Source organism: Puma concolor, chromosome B4, assembly GCF_028749965.1.
Source record: "Puma concolor isolate L17-30 chromosome B4, mPumCon1.1.hap2, whole genome shotgun sequence".
Taxonomy (NCBI): domain Eukaryota; kingdom Metazoa; phylum Chordata; class Mammalia; order Carnivora; family Felidae; genus Puma; species Puma concolor.
This window is the reverse complement of record NC_141673.1, coordinates 27,265,089-27,283,390: the sequence shown is the minus strand read 5'-3', so window position 1 is coordinate 27,283,390 and position 18,302 is coordinate 27,265,089. Positions and strand designations below refer to the sequence as shown.

The window sequence follows — 18,302 nt, the reverse complement described above, 5'->3', positions numbered from 1 at the left end:
CCCAAACCCTCCTTCACTGCTGTAATATTGCCCATGTTCTTTCAGAGTCATAACCTCATTCTCATCCCATGTTAATTCTGTTTGTTCTAACTGGATAAAAGATCATTTTTTGCCTTCCTGTTACATCAGCCAGTTCCAGCCTGCTAGATTTCTTAATTTCGGAAGAAACTTGTAGATGTGGGGAAGAGAACCTAAGAAAGCATTCACCAGATTTGAAATATTCAAAACACACATGATTACTTTAATCCTGTCTTGAAAGATCCTATGTAATAGTCATTTGGTTCAATCTAATTCCTTTGTCTGTGGTTGCCTTAGTTCTCTTAGCCCCAGTGTCCCAGCTTTTTTGCTCCGGCTAAATTCCCTTTGCACAATTCCTGGGGGATGTCAGCGAGGGGAGGTCTGAATTCTCCTTTTTTAAAGGCTGATGAGGGGCTGATATGCCCCTCAGGAATATTCTGGCTTCTAGGCCAGTCACATAAAGCAGAGGTAACTGGTCTACCTACTTCCATTCTAGGCCTTTCTTACCCTTCTCCAGACCACAGCCAGAGGGCTCCTTTCACATTTCAAATCTCCTATGACTCCTATGGTTAAAACACTCTGCTGTATGTATTATACTTTAAAAAAATAGTAAGTTTGATGTATATTATACAAATAACACAATGCACAGATGTTCAGTACAGTTTGAGGAGTTTTGATAACTGAATATGCCTGTGTGAAATCACCACCCCAAATAAGATATAAACATTTCTTTCTTTCTCTTTTTTCATTTCTTTTTGCCTCAGAAAGTTTTCTTGCCCCCTTTTTTTCAGTCATTGGCCCCCTGCCTAGCCTCCACTCCCAAAGGCAACCACTTTCTGATTATCATCACCACAGATTAGTTTTGCCTGGTTTTGGATTTGATACAAATATAATCACACGGTATGGACTTTTGTGCCTATTTTTACTCAATATAAGTTATTTGAGAGGGTCCCATGTTGTTGTGTGTTCATTCCTTTAAATTAAGTATGAGTATATTCCACAGTCCATCCATTCTCTTGTTGATGGACATTTGGGTTGTTTTCAGTTTTAGGCTATTTTAAGGCTTTTATGGATATCTAAGTCCTCTGAGGATGTGAGTTTTCATTTCTCTTGGGTAAATACCTAAGAGTGGAATTGTCACCAAGTAACATGGGGTTCAGCAATCTAAAGATCCATTTAGGATGAAGACCCAAACCCTGCGTGGCCCTGATCACCTCTCTGCATGCACCCCCTTCTGTGTGCACCCCCTTCTCACTGAGCTTTGGTCCCTCTGTCCATGCTCTTCCCTCTGCCAGAAACACACTTCCTTCCCACAGCTGCCTACCTTCCAATCGGGTCATTCCTGTCATAGGCATTCACAGCTCTGTGTCTGTGATGCCCCAGAACTTACCAAGCCTGAAGTTTTATGTTTCTGGGCACAATCATTTGTTTACCGTTTGCCTCTCACTCAGCAGCAAGCTCCATGAGGGCAAGTTATCTGCCCATTTTACTCACACAATGCCCCGCCTGGTTTCTAGCCTGTACTAGCTTGTACTGAGCATCCAGTACTCATTGGTGGGTGAATGAATCATGGCCATTCTGTACCCACCACAGATTCTGTTCTCCACTTTGGTAAAAAGCCCTTTTGGTCAGCCAGAGAAGGAACTGTGCCCTCATCAGGGATTTTCCAACAGTCTGGACTCAGTGAGAGGGGGAAACACCCAGGCAATCAGTTGTGTTCAGGCTGCCTGACTCCCAGGAAAGAGAAAAGCTTGAATTTCAATCTTAGTAGCTGTTGTCCTAAGCAGACCATTATCAAAACAAAATTCCTGCTTAAAGGGGCTTCTGATCCAAATAAGATAACAAGGCAACACAGGTAGCAAATATGCTACCTCGAACTAGACCAAAGGGGACTTGCTCCTGGTTTTGTTTCCCCTAGATTTTCTTTTTGAGCACCATGTCCTGGGGGCATTCTCAAGATGGCACTGGTTTTCTTGGAAGGCAGAAGTTTTTCTTGGTAGACAGGAAAATGAAGTTATTCCAGAAAATATTAGAGGACAAAGAACTAGGCGATGAAATTTACTTCTACATTGAAAAGCACCCCTGTGAGGTATTTTTACCGTTTGACTTGCCAGAGCAGAGATGCTGATAGCTAGGAAGGCTCATTTCCCCAGTGTGGGCTGCGATTGTGAGTAAGGCCATTCAGGGGTGTGTTTAGGATACATTGTCACTCCCTCCTCCTCAGAGGCCCCAATACGAACGGTAATGATTACTATAACCTTACATTCCTTTCTATGATTCTGTATTTCTCGTGGGTGATTTCCTCCCCAGGTTGACTTCTCATCTGCCTAGAGTGATAATAACGAGCCGAGTAAATGGATACTCTTTCTTCTGTGAGTGTTTTGGCTTTGCAAAAAGAGTGCAGAAATGTGATCCTAGACAATGGGTATGGTACAGAAAGGACTAGAGGTATTCAAGAAAACAACCTGATTACTTTTATTGCCATTATTTTAGGAATCAGCAAACTTCTACAGAAGGAATTGAATATGCTCTCCTGTCTTTAAATGGGGGTGGGTGATTCTTCAGTTGAAGAGGATTTGAGGAAGTCAAAGGTGATAATATGCATTAGAAAGTCTGCCAGAAATATTTGTCAAGAAACTCAAGTGTTCATACCCTCCAATCTAGTAATTCCACTCGTAGACGTCTGTCCTGTAGAATTAATCATAGATATGGACAAGTGTCTATTACAAGGAGGATCATTGCTGCCTTACTTATAATAGGGAGAAATTGGAAATGGTCTAAATGTTTAACAAAACCAGAATGGCTAAATAAATTCTCAGGTCTGCTTATTATAAAATATTATGATACTAAATCATGTTTGCAAAGAGATTTAATAACATGGGAAGATTCTCTGGCCAACTAATCTTTCACAAAGTAGGAAAGAATATCCAATGGAATAAAGACAGTCTCTTCAGCAAGTGGTGCTGGGAAAACTGGACAGCGATATGCAGATGAATGAACCTGGACCAGTTTCTTACACCATACACAAAAATAAACTCAAAATGGATGAAAGACCTAAATGTAAGACAGGAAGCCATCAAAATCCTTGAGGAGAAAGCAGGCAAAAACCTCTTTGATCTTGGCCTCAGCAACTTCTTACTCAACACGTCTCTGGAGGCAAGGGAAACAAAAGCAACAATGAACTCCTGGGACCTCATCAAAATAAAAAGCTTCTGTACAGCGAAGGAAACAATCAGCAAAACTAAAAGGCAACAGACCAAACGGGAAAAGATATATGCAAACGACATATCAGATAAAGGGTTAGTATCCAAAATCTATAGAGAACTTATCAAACTCAACACCCAAAAAACAAATAATCCAGTGAAGAAATGGGCAAAAGACATGAATAGACACTTCTCCAAAGAAGACATCCAGATGGCCAACCGACACATGAAAAAATGCTCAACATCACTCATCATCAGGGAAATACAAATCAAAACCACAAAGAGATACCACCTTACACCTGTCAGAATGGCTAACATTAACAACTCAGGCAACAACAGATGTTGGTGAGGATGCGGAGAAAGAGGATCTCTTTTGCACTGCTGGTGGGAATGCAAGCTGGTGCAGCCACTCTGGAAAACAGTATGGAGGTTCCTCAAAAAACTAAAAATAGAACTACCCTATGACCCAGCAATTGCACTACTTGGCATTTATCCACAGGATACAGGTATGCTGTTTTGAAGGGACACATGCACCCCCATGTTTATAGCAGCACTATCAGCAATAGCCAAAGTATGGAAAGAGCCCAAATGTCCATTGATGGATGAATGGATAAAGAAGACGTGGTATATATGTGTGTATATACACACACACACACACACACACACACACACACACACACTGGAGTATTACTCGGCAACCAAAAAGAATGCAATCTTGCCATTTGCAACTATGTGGATGGAACTGGAGGGTATTATGCTAAGTGAAATTAGTCAGTCAGAGAAAGACAAAAATCGTATGACTTCACTCATATGAGGACCTTAAGAGACAAAACAGATGAACATAAGGGAAGGAAAACAAAAATAATATAAAAACAGGGAGGGGGATAAAACAGAAGAGACTCATAAATATGGAGAACAAACTGAGAGTTACTGGAGGGGTAGTGGGAGGGGGGATGGGCTAAATGGGTAAGGGGCACTAAGGAATCTACTCCTGAAATCATTGTTGCACTATATGCTAACTAATTTGGATGCAAATTTTTAAAAATAAAAAATAAAATAAAAAAAAATAACATAGGAAAATTCTCCTAGTGAAAGAAGTACCTAGAACAAGGCCTGAAATATTGTAGGCACTCAGTAAATATTTGTTTCATCAATACATGACTGGATTACTGCCAGAGAAATGAAGATTAACATTTAAAATTTTTTTTTAATGTTTATTTATTTTTGAGAAAGAGAGAGAGAAGAGGTGGGGGAGGGAGAGAGAGACAGACGGAGAGCAAGCAGGGGAGGGGCAGAGAAAGACAGAAACAGAATCTGAAGCAGGCTTCAGGCTCTGAGCTGTCAGCACAGAACCTGATGAGGGGCTTGAACCCACAAACTGTGAGATCATGACCTAAGCTGAAGCCAGACACTTAACCGACTGAGCCACCCAGGTGCCCCTGAAGGTTAACACTTTTAAAAACTATAGGTAGGGTTAACACTCCTGGAAAGGCATTTTAGAGGGGGAAAAGAAGATAAAAAAATAGATCCCCCCGCCCCCACAAAGAAAGACCACCAACAAAAAACTTGATCTTGAATCTAAGTCAATGGAAAAACCTCTCTTCTGAGACATTGTAGTGTGTTTCACTAAAATGAGATTCTGTTAACCTACTAGTTCTTGGGCAACTATTTGTGTGTGTGTGTGTGTGTGTGTGTGTGTGTGTGCACTAAAAATTTTTCTGAGATGTTAGTTTGAGGGACTTTTCGAATTTAAAAGAATTTAATACTTTTACCGTTTTGTTAGGTGAAGAGTTGGAAATATTTTTATCTCATTAAACAGCTTCAATTCCAAACACCCAGACAGAGCACCTGCCACATAAGCCTGTTTCCTACTCTTGTCCTCTAAGGTTAAGACTGGCAGCTGTGGGCGTTCTTGAAAGTGTGTGCCTTGTAGATTTTAGCTCATTTTGAAAAACTGGCTCATTGCCATTCTGCACTCCAGCTTGTGATACTTAAATAGGAGATTGAACTGAGCCAGATATAAAAGGGAGAGAGAGGGAGAGAGAGAAAGAGTGCGTGTGTAAGGTGACAGTGGGGAGAGGCCCCAGAAAGAAAACTAACAAAGATATATGAGTTGGAAGCCATACTCTGAGCCAAGGGCTGCACTTGTTGAGTGGAAATTGGGGGTTCACCTACAACATGAATGTTTCAAAACTAAGATCAGGACAGAAGCATCATCAATACCCAAGGACATCCTGAGGGATATGTAAGTTCTTTTTTTTTTTTTTAAGTTGATTTATTTTGAGAGAGAGAGAGAGAGAGAGAGAGAATCCCAAGCAGGCTCTGCATTGTCAGCACAGAGCCCCACGCAGGGCTTGAACTCACAAACTGTGAGATCAGGAGCTGGGCTGAAGTAGAATGCTTAACCAACTGAGCCACCCAGGTGCCCCTGAAGTGAAAAGCACTGTGCTTCATGGCGTGGGAAGACTCGGCTTTGTGAAGTGAAAGAAAGCGTTATAATTTTAGAAACATTCTTTGAGAAAATAATACAATTTTAGGATAGAATACTGCAACAAGGAGACACAACAGTGCTTAAGAAACATTTAAATATATCCACTAAACCCTACAACATGTATCCCCAAGCCAACTTTCCTTCAGCTAGATCCCATAATGTCTAAGGCCACTTCAAAGCTCTCTGACAGGAGGGAGATTGTGATGGAAGGAAAGTCGGAGAGCAAAGACAGAGGTCTTAACTGATTGTGGTTAAAATACCATAAATTTGCAAATGTAACAAAAACATGTACCTTTGTGAACACGTTGTTAGGGCTCCTTCTCAGGCCTTGCCAAGTTAGGGGCCTTGAAACTCAAACTTCATTAACTTTGAGAGAAATCCTCCTCTGACCAGCCCCACCCCTCCTAGCATTTTTCTGCAGATTAAATCCGACTAAACTTAAAGGCAGCCAGTGGGATGAGTAGAAGGCAGAAATTATAGAAAGATCACAGTGGGGACTCATATTCCTCTTGCAAATATCAAGCCCTCAGACTGGGAGATGATGAAGGACACGTTAGGTCTTCGGGAAGATACATAAAGGAGTCTTTGGGCTGACAGGCCTCCAGAGGTAAGCATTAGCACAGACTGGAAAGTAAGGCTGTTTCAACCCAGTGGAGAAGAGAAAATGACCTAGGAGGGCAGGGGGGTTATTTGGAGGTAAGAGAGCAAGGAGACAGTGTCTTGCCCAGATGCCTTAGTTTGGGATCTACAAGGAATAGTCTCACTGGGCACTCAGTGCTGGCCTTGCAATTCCCTCCAGGCTGGCCAATGGAAAACTTGCACCAAGTTTCTCTGGAGAAGGCTACACGTAGGAAAAAAAACAAAACAAAACAAAAACCAAGGTTGACTTTTGGGTGAACCTTAAATACTGGGCCGAGCCAGGCGTTGGGGGTGAGTCGTGGATGGAGGGTTGATGAAGGACGCACCTGCAACTCCAGGAATCCCGTGGCAGCCACAGCAGAAACAGGGAGAGCGTTGAGTATCTGGTGTTGGGTGGGTGGAAGTGTGGTGGGCCGGGGGAGGGAGGCAGGGAAGACCCTTGAATGAAAGATAAAATCAGACCCTTTAGGTAAATTAAAAGTACAATGCATGTGAGAACACTCAGAAACGGAAGGAGGCAAATTAGATACATCAGAGGGGCTGCCTATGGGAAAGGGTTAGGAGTAAGAATCAGGGTTAAAAGAGAACACATTGCTCACTCAGTCACTCATTCAGTCCACAATAAACAAGAGAGGACCATGAAAACAACCAAACAAACAAAACACTCCAACAGCAATGAGAGAATGTCAGGGTTTTTTTTTTTTTTTTTTTTTTTTTTTTTGCAAAATGAGGAGATTCCCAATACTAATGCTTGGTAGGGTGTGCGTGGAGTAGTTTCCGACTCTTGGTTGTTCCAAGATTGTGGGGCTTTAGGAAACAGGGGCTCCCTCTCATGCAGGAGAATCGAAGGGATATTTTTATTTTATTTTTATTTTTTATTTTATTTTATTTATCTGAGAGAGACAGAGAGAGAGTGCACGAGCAGGGGAGGGGCAGAGGGAGAGGGGGAGAGAGAATCTTAAGCAGGCTTCAGGCCCAGTGTGGGGCCTGATACAAGGCTTGATCTGAGGACCATGAGATCATGACCTGAATGGAAATCAAGAGTTGGACGCTTCACCAACTGAGCCACCCAGGCGTCCCTAGAAGGGATATTTTTAAAAACTACTTTGTAGTTTTTGGGAAAACAATGATAATGCTTTTGTTTTTTAAAAAGATGCAAATAATACAGATTATTAAATGAGTTGAATCCACAGAAAGTACTTAAAAAGAATACCTGACACATAATAAGCCCTCAATAACGACTACAAAAATAACCTGAAATTCCACCACCCAGAGAGAACCACGATTATGATTTTGGTAAATGTCTTTTCTAGGAAATGTATCGATTAACTTACTTGTACATAAATGAGATCAAAGATCATTTCATGTCTAGGAATATAGACTATCCTTATGCTTTCTCAAGTCTAGTATGTATTCCATTGTACAGATGTTCTGTAATTTACGTAACCTGCTCATAATCTGTGACATTGAAGATGCTTCCAATTTTTTTTTTTTTCAACATTTATTTATTTTTGGGACAGAGAGAGACAGAGCATGAACGGGGGAGGGGCAGAGAGAGAGGGAGACACAGAATCGGAAACAGGCTCCAGGCTCTGAGCCATCAGCCCAGAGCCTGACGCGGGGCTCGAACTCACGGACTGCAAGATCGTGACCTGGCTGAAGTCGACGCTCAACCGACTGCGCCACCCAGGCGCCCCTGAAGATGCTTCCAATTTTTTATCACGATATGTAACATTGCTGGACCATGTACATATACCCGCCTCTTTGTACTTGTTTGAATATTCTCTTAGAGTAAGCTCCTAGAAGTGGAATAGTGGGGTCAAAGAATATGCACATTTGACATTTTAATACTGCCAAACTGCAGTACAGAAAAATTTGTTGGTGTCTGTGCCCCCAGCAGTGGTGTGTGAGTATTCTGTTATCTCTCAACAAAGGGTGCAATTCTTTTCAATCTCTGGATACCTGCTGAGTGAAAAATACCTTATTGTCAATTATATTTGCTTTTTTGTTATGAATGTGACGGTTAATTTTATGTGTCAGTGTGGCTAGGCTTTGGTGCCCAGTTTTTTTGTCAAACCCTAGTCTAGATGCTGCTGTGAAAGCATATTTTAGAGGAGATTAACATTGAAATCAATAGCTCTTGAGTAAAGCAGACTACCCTCTGTAATGTGGTGGGCCTCATCCAATCAGTTGAAGGCCTTCAGAGGAAAAACTTGGGTCAGTTTTTCCCTGGGTCTCCAGCCTGCTGTCCTGCCCTGCATGTTTTGGACTTGCCTGTCCCCACAATGGCATGAGCCACTTCCTTAACATAAAGTTCAATTTCTAAATGTACACATATCTTGTTGGTTTTGTTTTTCTGGAGAACCCTAACTAATACAATCAGTGAAGTTGCCCACGTCAACTGTTTATTAGCCATCTGTATTTCTTTTCTCTTTTCTTCCTTCTTTCCTTCTTTTCCTTCTTTCTTTTTCTCTTCCTTCCTTCCTTCCCTCTCTTTCTTTCTTTCTTTCTTTCTTTCTTTCTTTCTTTTCTTTCTTTTTCTTTCTTTTCCTTCTTTCTTTCTCTTCCTTCTTTTCTTTCTTTCTCTTTTTTTTCTTTCTTTCTTCCTCCCTTCCCTCCCTCTCTCTTTTTCTTTCTTTCTTTCCTTCCTTCTTCCTTTCTTTCTTTTTCTTTCTTTCTTTCTTTCTTTCTTTCTTTCTTTCTTTCTTTCTTTCTTTTCTTTCTCTTCCTTCCTCCTTCCTTCCTTCCCTCTCTTTCTTTCTTTTCCTTCTTTCTTTCTCTTCCTTCTTCTTTTCTTTCCTTCTTTCTTTCTCTTCCTTCTTTTCTTTCTTTCTCCTTCTTTTTTCTTTCTCTTTCTTCCTTCCTCCTTCCTTCCCTCCCTCTCTTTCTTTCTTTCTTTCTTTCTTTCTTTCTTTCTTTCTTTCTTTCTTTCTTTCTTTCTTTCTTTCTTTCTTTCTTTCTTTCTTAAAATTATCTCCTCACCCTGTGTTGGGGTCTTTTTCAGCCCCTCTGCTCATGCCTGACATGGGGCAATATGACCTAGGACCCTACCAAAGTGATGGCTTCTGCAGTATACTCCCTGATTTTTTTGACGAAGGACTTCTACTACAAATGATTTAATGTAAATAAATAGATTGAATAAATAAAGCCAAGTAATGGAGGATGCCGCTTCATTAAGGGAACTTACTTAAAAACCAGTTCCTCCTTCACCTATCAGTTAACAGCTGAACACAGAATTTCCTGTTGTTTTTCTTCTTTCCCCCTCATAGAGGTTGATGTCATCACAGCCACAAAGAAGAATGATTTCCTACAGCAATAGTGGATCTGTGACGGCATCGGGATTACAAAAGCTGGTAAGGAAATTTGCTATCAGTACTTATTATCAGAAATTACAAAGAAAATTAATTTTAAACTTTCTGGGAAAGGAGCTGTTCAGTGAAACTGGAAACTTTTCTGAATTTATTATATAAAGAAAGCCTATCTCCCATCTACCAGAGAAAGAATTTCCTACAACCTCAAGGGACCAAATATACAGGACTGGCGTAAGAAACAGATGGTCCTACGTTGGTAGGTTACTAATCTGTGCCAAAATGGTAACTACCTTCATCTTGGATAGGCTGGTGCCCGGACTATTTTTCAAGCACCAGACCTGCCCTGAGGAAGCTTTGAAATTTCCTGTTTTCGATGTCTTAGTTCAAATCTCCTAAGCAGTATTCCCCCCTCCACCACCCCCATTAGAATGGAAGCAGGATAGGGGCTCCTGGGTGGCTCAGTTGGTTGAGCGTCCAACTCTTGACTCCAGCTCAGGTCATGATCTCACGGTTTGTGGGTTCGAGCCCCGCATCAGGATTCACACTGATGGTGTGGAGCCTGCCTGGGATTCTCCCTCTCCCTCTCTCTGCCCCTCCCCCACTGTCTGTCTCTCACAATAAGTAAACTTAAAAAGAATGGAAGCAGGATGTATTAGTTTCCTATGGCTGCTATAACAAATTATCACAAGCTCGGGTTGGGGGAGGAGGTTTAAAACAACAGAATTTATTTTCTCACAGTTCTGGAGGCCACAGGTCCCAAATCAAGGTGTCAGGAAATCACACCTGAACTATGCAAACTGGGCGGGGCAGCTGCTGCCAAGAAGAGCGATACTGTCATCAGAAGGAGGCAGACCCACGCGGCTGAGCAGGCTCATGGTGCAGAGGAAGGTGGGGAGTTCCATCTGGACGTGCCAAGTTGTGACACAGCAGGTGAGACACCTGAGAGTGATGTCCCCTGTCTGTTAAATGTGGCAGTAGGTGTATCATTTTTAATTTTAGCAAGAATACTTTCAGTGGAGTGTGGAGCAAGGGGACTGCTGAAGGGAGCTGACGAATGGATGGGAACTGAACAAAGTCGAAGCGGGGCTGGTCAGAAGCCAGAGAACTAGGGTCTCACCATGACGACAGTGTTGCTGAGGCAGCCTTTCGGGAGGCAATGCCCTAAAGCAGTAGTTCTCAAAGGCTGTAACCCAGATCAGCAGCATCAGGCAGCTGGGAATTTACTAGAAAAGCAAATTTTGAGGACCCATCCAAGACCTACTGAATCAAAACCTCTAGGGTGGAGCCCTAAAATCTGTGTTTAACAAGCCCGCAGGTGACCCTGATGTGGGCACTCCGGCCTCCGGAGCCTGGAGGAACCAACTTTGACAGAACTACTGGTGCCGTGTGCTCAGGGAGGCACACGTGTGTGGTAGTAACATGTTTATTCCAGCTGGGCTTGCTTGGAAGCATGGAGTCTGGTTTGGGGTGGGGGTACATGGGGGTGCGGGGTCTAAGGGCATGAATTTTTGGAAAGCAAGGCAGTGAGGAAAAGGACGGGTTCCTTCCCAGGGCAAGGTCCCTGCAGCTGGAGTGTGAAATACACCTGTTCTGATCTTTCAAGCAGATCAGCAGCTTGACATCCTCCCACTCCAGAGCCAGCAGCTTTCTTGAAGGATGGGGCTAGTGTTCGGCTGAAGCTGTCACAGAGTGGCATTTCTCACAATATTTGAAGAGCCCCTGGGAAATGTTAACCAGAAACTCGGTTGGCTCTTTGACTTCCGTCTTTATGGTTGAAAACCTTTCTAAAATGGATCTGTCTTTTTGCCACTTTAGAGACTAGAATAACGTCTAAAGTAGCAGAGTTGTGAAAGATTTATTATCTTTTACAATGCAGGGTGGATTTAAGATGAGCGCTCTGATATTATCACTCTCACCCTCTTGCATTTCTGATTTGTTTCTGAGAGATTGAGGTGGATGGAGTTCCTGGTGACTGCTGGGATTTGCATGTGCCCCCTACCCGACAGTGCCTATGACACACTCTGCTGTATGTGTCTGCCTCTGATGTCCCCTGAACAGCTGTGCATGAAAGTCATCTGTCCAGTGGGCAGGAAGTACGGCACAGTGTGAATGCCACGAGGGCAGGGCTGGTTAGTTCATGGTTTGACCTCTAAATCCTGGAATTATAACAGTACCCAATAAGCATGTTGAATGCATGAAAGAACATGGTTATTGTAATTGGATTGGGGATGATTTTGGAATCTATAGGTCTTAGGGTTGCCATTCTGAGCATTAGTCCTCACTATCTGGGACCATAAATATAACATGTATAGACAGGACTGGCTACATAATTTGTGGGGACCAGTGCAAAATGAAAATTTAGAGCCCCTTATTCAAAAATTATTAAGAACCTCAAGACAGGGACAGCAGAACATTAAAGCAAATATGGGGTCCTTCTGAATGTGGGCCCCCATGCTCCTGCCTGAGTCCCATGAAGTCAGACCTAAAGGTAGGAGATGGAATGAAATTTTACTAATCCTGGTAACTTCTGGAAATAGCTTTCAGAAAATTTTTGCAGAAATCCTTGAAATGACCTTTTTATGTGGTTTTCTCTTTTTTTTTCATGAAAGAAGAGGGCAATTTAAAGATGGAGGGTGTCTGGGGGTGCCTGGGTGGCTCAGTCGGTTAATTGTCTGACTTCAGCTCAGGTCATGATCTCGTGGTTTGTGGGTTCGAGCTCCACATTGGGCTCTGTGCTGACAGCTCAGAGCCTGGAGCCTGCTTCAGATTCTGTCTCCCTCTCTCTCTGCCCCTCCTCCCCTCAGTAAATGAACATTAAAAAAAAAATTTTTTTTTTTTAATGGAGGGTGTCTGTGATAGGACTGGATTATTCTAATTCTTCTCTTCCCCCTTGGAATGTGTCCAGTCTTTGCCATGATACTCTCTCTACCTTGCCCCTCCACCCCTCACCCCCCTACTGGAGAGACCAGAGTATATTTTCCCATCCACTGATGTTGGACTTGGCATATGGCTTGTTTTGGCCAATGGAATATATTAGCGGACATGATATGAGCAGAGACTTTAAACATGCTCCTGTAGTTTGGCTTGACCTCTTGTCCTTCTGTCCTCTACCATGAGAACTGTCCCTGGGGTGCCTGGGTGGCTCAGTCAGTTAAGCGTCTGACTTCGGCTTAGGTCATGATCTCACCATTCATGAGTTCAAGCCCCGCGTCGGGCTCTGTGCTGACAGCTCAGAGCCTGGAGCCTATTTCCGATTCTGTGTCTCCCTCTCTCTCTGCCCCTCCCAGGCTTGTGCTCTGTCTCTCTCTCTGTCTCTCAAAAATAATAAATAAAAATGTTAAAAAAGAAGAAAGAAAGAAAGAAAGAAAGAGAAAGAAAGAAAGAAAGAAAGAGAAAGAAAGAAAGAGAAAGAGAAAGAAAGAAAGAAAGAAAGAAAGAAAGAAAGAAAGAAAGAAAGAAAGAAAGAAGAAAGAACGAACGAACTGCCCTTGGGTACCTTCTGGTCCAAGGACAGTGAGAGAAATGGGAGTGGACCCAATCTCCATCTGCGGCCCGAGGCAGAGCTGCCCCAGCAGCCCCACAGACCTGTGAGGAAGAAAAAGAAATGCTTCTGGTGTGCCACAGAGACTTGTGTCATTTCTTACACAGCATTCACAGCGCAGAAGCCCCACTAATGACGTGTGCTTCGGGTGGATCCTAGCAACAAGATATTTTATTGCAGTTTTTTAAGCTTCGGGGATGCCAAGAATGACAAAGGAGAGGCTGGAGAAGCAGTCAACATGCTGAACACTGGTGTGCATCCTGACGCTCAAAGCAAGCTGGCGAGTACCAAATGAAGTACTGAACAGTGCTGAGCTGGGTCGCATTAAAGAGATCTTATTTGAGTTGTCTTTGTTTTTTAGAGATTGTTAAGTGCCACATAGTAGCTCCCCGAAGGAGCAGCAGGAGGAAGGGGCCTCATTTTTAGGGACCCTTGTCCCATGTTTCCATAAAGTTGGGCACAGCAGCTACCGGCTCATCACCCCCAGCAGCAGGGAGGACTGTCACCATATTTAACAGCCAGTGCAAAAGGCTCCGACCACTCAGGGAGAGGGCCACTCTTGAGCTGTGATCAGCTCTTTGGGGGATGAGGAGGGCCTCCCTTTTCCAAGAATTCCAGTAAGGTCCCAGACCCATCCTGTGAGGCAGGGTTATTGAGCTGGACTAATGCAGAATATATGGTCTGAGAGTGAAAGAGGGAGGTCTCCTGGGGCAGGTAGAATGAGGCTCCCAGAGACACATATCTCCTAACGCTGAGGAGCCGTGAACAGGCACAGAGGAATTAAGGTGGCTGGTCAGCTCCTTCACCCAGGGAGATCGTCCAGGTAAACCCGATACAGTCAACAGGATCGTTAAGTCGACGAACCAGTGCGAGAAGAGGACTTGGCCTGACAGGTTGCTGGCTTTGAAGGTGGAGGAACCCAGCCATGAGCCTAGGAATGCGAGCGTCTCTAGAAACTGGAAAAGACAAAGGAACACATTGTCCCTGAGGGCCTCCTAGAGAAATTCAGCCCTGATGATACCTTGCCTTTTAGCTCAGAGCGACCTGTTTTGGACAACTGACCTCCAGAACTGTAAGATAATAAATTTGCATGGTTTTCATCCACTAAGTTAACGGTCACTTGTTATGGCAATGACAGAAAACCAATATATTCCCCAATAGAAAACCAGAATGCTCTTAGCAAAATGAGAGGAAAATGCTAGCAGGCAAACAAAGAGGCCAGAGAAGATGTATAGTGGAGACTGGGTCTCCAGTATGTCTTGTTCTGTGGCTCTCTGGATCTTTCCCAGGGGAGACGGCAGAAACCATACTTTACAAAGTGGTATCTGTAGCGGCGTGCACCTGTTCCACAAAGCCGAAGCTCACAGCACCTGTGAGCAAGAGCACACCCTAAGAGCACAGCCTAAGAGTATTGCCTACAAAGGCACTCTACAAAGACTTGAAACCTAGTTCCTTCACTTACCAGCTGGGTAACCCGAGGCAAGCTGCTTAACCTCTCTGTGCCTCACAAAAAGAGGATGATAAATGTCAATCTGATGGAGTTTTTATGAGGATTGATGTCCATACATATAACTACGCATCATCGTTGGCATACAACTGAGACTCGAACGTTGTTGGCTGCTGTTACAACTAACGCTATGAGGCAGTATGTGTAATGATTTGTAAATCCTTGGGTCTGGAGCCAGGATTTGTAGGGTCAAAGTTGGCTCTGTCACTTAGAATTTCTATGCTTGGGCAAGTCCTTTAACATCTATCAGGCCCAGTTTTCTCATGTGCAAAATGATGATATTAAAGTTACCTACCGGGTTGCCTGGCTTGCTCAGTCGGTAGCACATGTGACCCTTGATCTGGGGTTGTGAGTTTGAGCCCCACGTTGGGTGTAGAGATTACTTAAAAATAAAATCTTTAGGGATGCCTGGGTGGCTCAGTCGGTTAGGCGTCTGACTTTAGCTCAGGTCATGATCTGACAGTTGGTGAGTCCGAGCCCCGAGTCGGGCTCTGTGCTGACGGCTCAGAGTCTGGAGCCTGCTTTGGATTCTGTGTCTCCCTCTCTCTCTGCCCCTCCCCTGCTCATGCTCATGCTCATGCTCTGTCTCTTTCTCTCTCTCAAAAATAAATAAATATTAAAAACTAAAAAAAAATCAAAATAAAATAAAAAAATCTTTTAAAAAATATTATAAAGTGAGTGGGGGCATATAAACACTTCTCAGTGGATATTTGATGATATTAATGGTGAGATAATGGTAAGATGGTTATGTTTTTTAAAAAGCTCTTAGGTGGGGCGCCTGGGTGGCTCAGTCGGTTAAGCGGCCGACTTCAGCTCAGGTCATGATCTCGCGGTCCATGGGTTCGAGCCCCACGTCAGGCTCTGTGCTGACAGCTCAGAGCCTGGAGCCTGTTTCAGATTCTGTGTCTCCCTCTCTCTGACCCTCCCCCATTCATGCTCTGTCTCTCTCTGTCTCAAAAATAAATAAACATTAAAAAAATTAAAAAAAGAAAGAAAGAAAAAAAAAGCTCTTAGGTGTATAAAAATATATCAGATGGAATTAAAAAAATTTTGTTTAATATTGATTTTTGAGAGAGAGAGAAAGATAGAGTGTGAGCAGGGGAGGGGCAGAGAGAGAGGGAGACAGAATCTGAAGCAGCTCCAGGCTCTGAGCTGTTGGCACAGAACCCGGCACAGGGCTCGAACTCACAAACCACAAGATCATGACCTGAGCTGCAGTCAGATGCTTAACCAACTGAGCCTCCCAGGCGTCCCTGGAATTTTTTTTTTTAAACAAGAAAACAGGGGCACCTGGGTGACTCAGTCGGTTAAGTGTCCGACTCTTGATTTCGGCTCAGGTCATGATCTCACAGTTGTGGGATGGAGCCCCGTGTCAGGCTTTGCTCTGACAGCAGTGAGTCTGCTTGGGATTCTCTGTCTCCCCATCTCTCTTTGCCACCTCTCTCTCTCTCAAAATAAATAAGCATTAAAAAATGAAAATAAAATTGCCTCGCTCATAGAGCTGTGTTGGGGCATTAATCAATGAATACATGTGAAGTCCTAGAACAATGCCTGACAGATCCAATCAGTGTTATCTATCCTAATTACTGTTACCAGTAGTACAGGGTCACATAACTCTGGATGCTTAATAACTAAGCAATCACCACCACAAAGTCAGTGGTACCTCACGGGATCACGGAGACCTTCTAGGTTGGAAGAGCTGTGGTCCCCACACTGTGGAAGTTATTGGAGCAACAACACCTCTCTTTTTAGGAGGTCAAAACGTCATGGCAGTGCCTGGGTGAGATGCACATATAATATATAAAAAGAAAGGAAAGTGGAAAAGTTAGTTTTCAGAAACACACCGCACAAAAAGACTTGTAAACAGGATACGAAGGGAGCCCACCTGCTTTCCTTTCTTCTCTCCTCTGCAATTATACAGGGTTATACTTGTCTGTTGCTTTTGATTCGGTGTTTTTACACTTTGTCACATAGTAAGAACATTAGGTTAAGGAACCTTGTCATTTTCCTATTCAAAGCAGTTCACTCAATAATACCAAGCATCCCCACTTTGGTAGATAATGGCAAGAAGTAAGACAGCCTGTTAGTAAACAAGCAAATCATTTCATGGCAACAGCTGATTTGATCAAAACATTCTGGTTCTCCCTCGTCTGAACCCACGCAAGGAATGAACCAATCCAACTGGAAAAAAATATTTGTTTTATCTTTGCCACATGTATTTACTCTTAGGGACTATTTAACTTGATCGGGCAGAGAAGTTGGAAGGAACAAAAATACTCGAGGCACCGAACAGCCTTGGTGGGCTATCTCCGGCACCAGGCAGAAAGGGCCTGGAGGTATCGCCATGGGGGTCTGTTCTTGAGCAGTTTCTTGAAATCCTTTGCCCTCATCTTCACAGGGGAGAACTGAACTGTTGTTCATATGCTAAGTTTTGGGGGTGGGGTGCAGAATGGGAATTAAAATAACTTCAAAATATGAAAGAAGTCATTCCACAAAATTCTCTGACAATTGGATATGTGTAAGGCATTGGGAAGATGTTACAGGAAGGCAAAGGTAAACTAGATATGGGTTAGATCTCAAGGGGTGCCCAGTCAAAAAAGTCACATAAACGACACACATATATCTGTGAGGAGTAGAAACCCACAGGTGCAGGGCTGTGTGTGTGCGTGCTTTATTGACAAAGGGCTCTAGGGTGAAACCTTTGAGGATGCGAGTGAAGCAGGACAAGGCAGGGGAGAAGCTAGGCAGAGGTGGGTACCGCCTCGGCTGGGTCCCACAAGATGCCCGTGACATAATAAAAAGTATATATCTGACACAGAACTCCTAAAACCCTTAGAAATGATTCTCTTTTGTTTGCTAATGAGGTGAGTTCTGGGGGAGGGGGGCCTAGATAGCTTCAGGATGGGAGCTGCTCCACAGAAAAAAAATAGCCACATGATTAGAAGGTTAGAACTTTCAGCCCTGTGTCCCCACCTCCGGGAGGGCATAGGGACGGGAGATTGAGGACAATCACCAATGGCTAGTGATTGAATCAGTTGTGCCCACAGAATAAAACCTCCACAAAACCCCTAAGCCGTGAGGTTCGGGGAGCTTTTGGGGGTGGTGAACACGTCTGCGTGCTGGAAGGGTGGCACACCCTTAACCTAAGAAGCTCCCGCTGTTGGAAGCCTTTCAGATCTCCCCCTATGTACGTCTTCACCTGGCTGTTCATTTTTATCCTTTATAATAAACTGTAATAGTAAGTAGAGCGCTTTCTGAATTTCTATGATGAATTGTTCTAGCAAATTATCGAAACTGGGTGGGGGGCCTCGTGGGAAGCCCTGAATCTGTAGGCCGTTAGACAGAAGTGCTGGCCACTTGGGGACCCCATTTGTGGTTGGCATCTGAAGTGGGGTCTGTCTTGTGGGACTGAGGCCTTTAACTTGTAGGATCGCATGCTAACTAACTCCAGATAGATAGCGTTAGAACTGAACTAAATTGCTGGACACCCAATAGGTGTTGGAGAATTGCTTGGTGTCAGGAAAAACCACATTTGGTGTCAGAAAACACCACACAGTACCACAAAGTTGTTGCAGCTTGAGGTAAGGCGGTT

General features: G+C 43.5%; 1 protein-coding gene across 1 annotated transcript in view; it reads left to right on the top strand.

Annotated features, from left to right (window-relative positions):
• MRPL42 (mitochondrial ribosomal protein L42) overlaps nt 1–10,543 on the top strand; it is a 70,524-nt gene extending 59,981 nt beyond the window's left edge. The window contains exons 6-7 of the transcript XR_015253434.1: nt 9,621–9,704; nt 10,401–10,543. The gene's annotated coding sequence lies outside the window, so the exon portion shown is untranslated. The remainder of the gene's footprint in view (nt 1–9,620; nt 9,705–10,400) is intronic.
• Nucleotides 10,544–18,302: the final 7,759 nt, after the last annotated feature.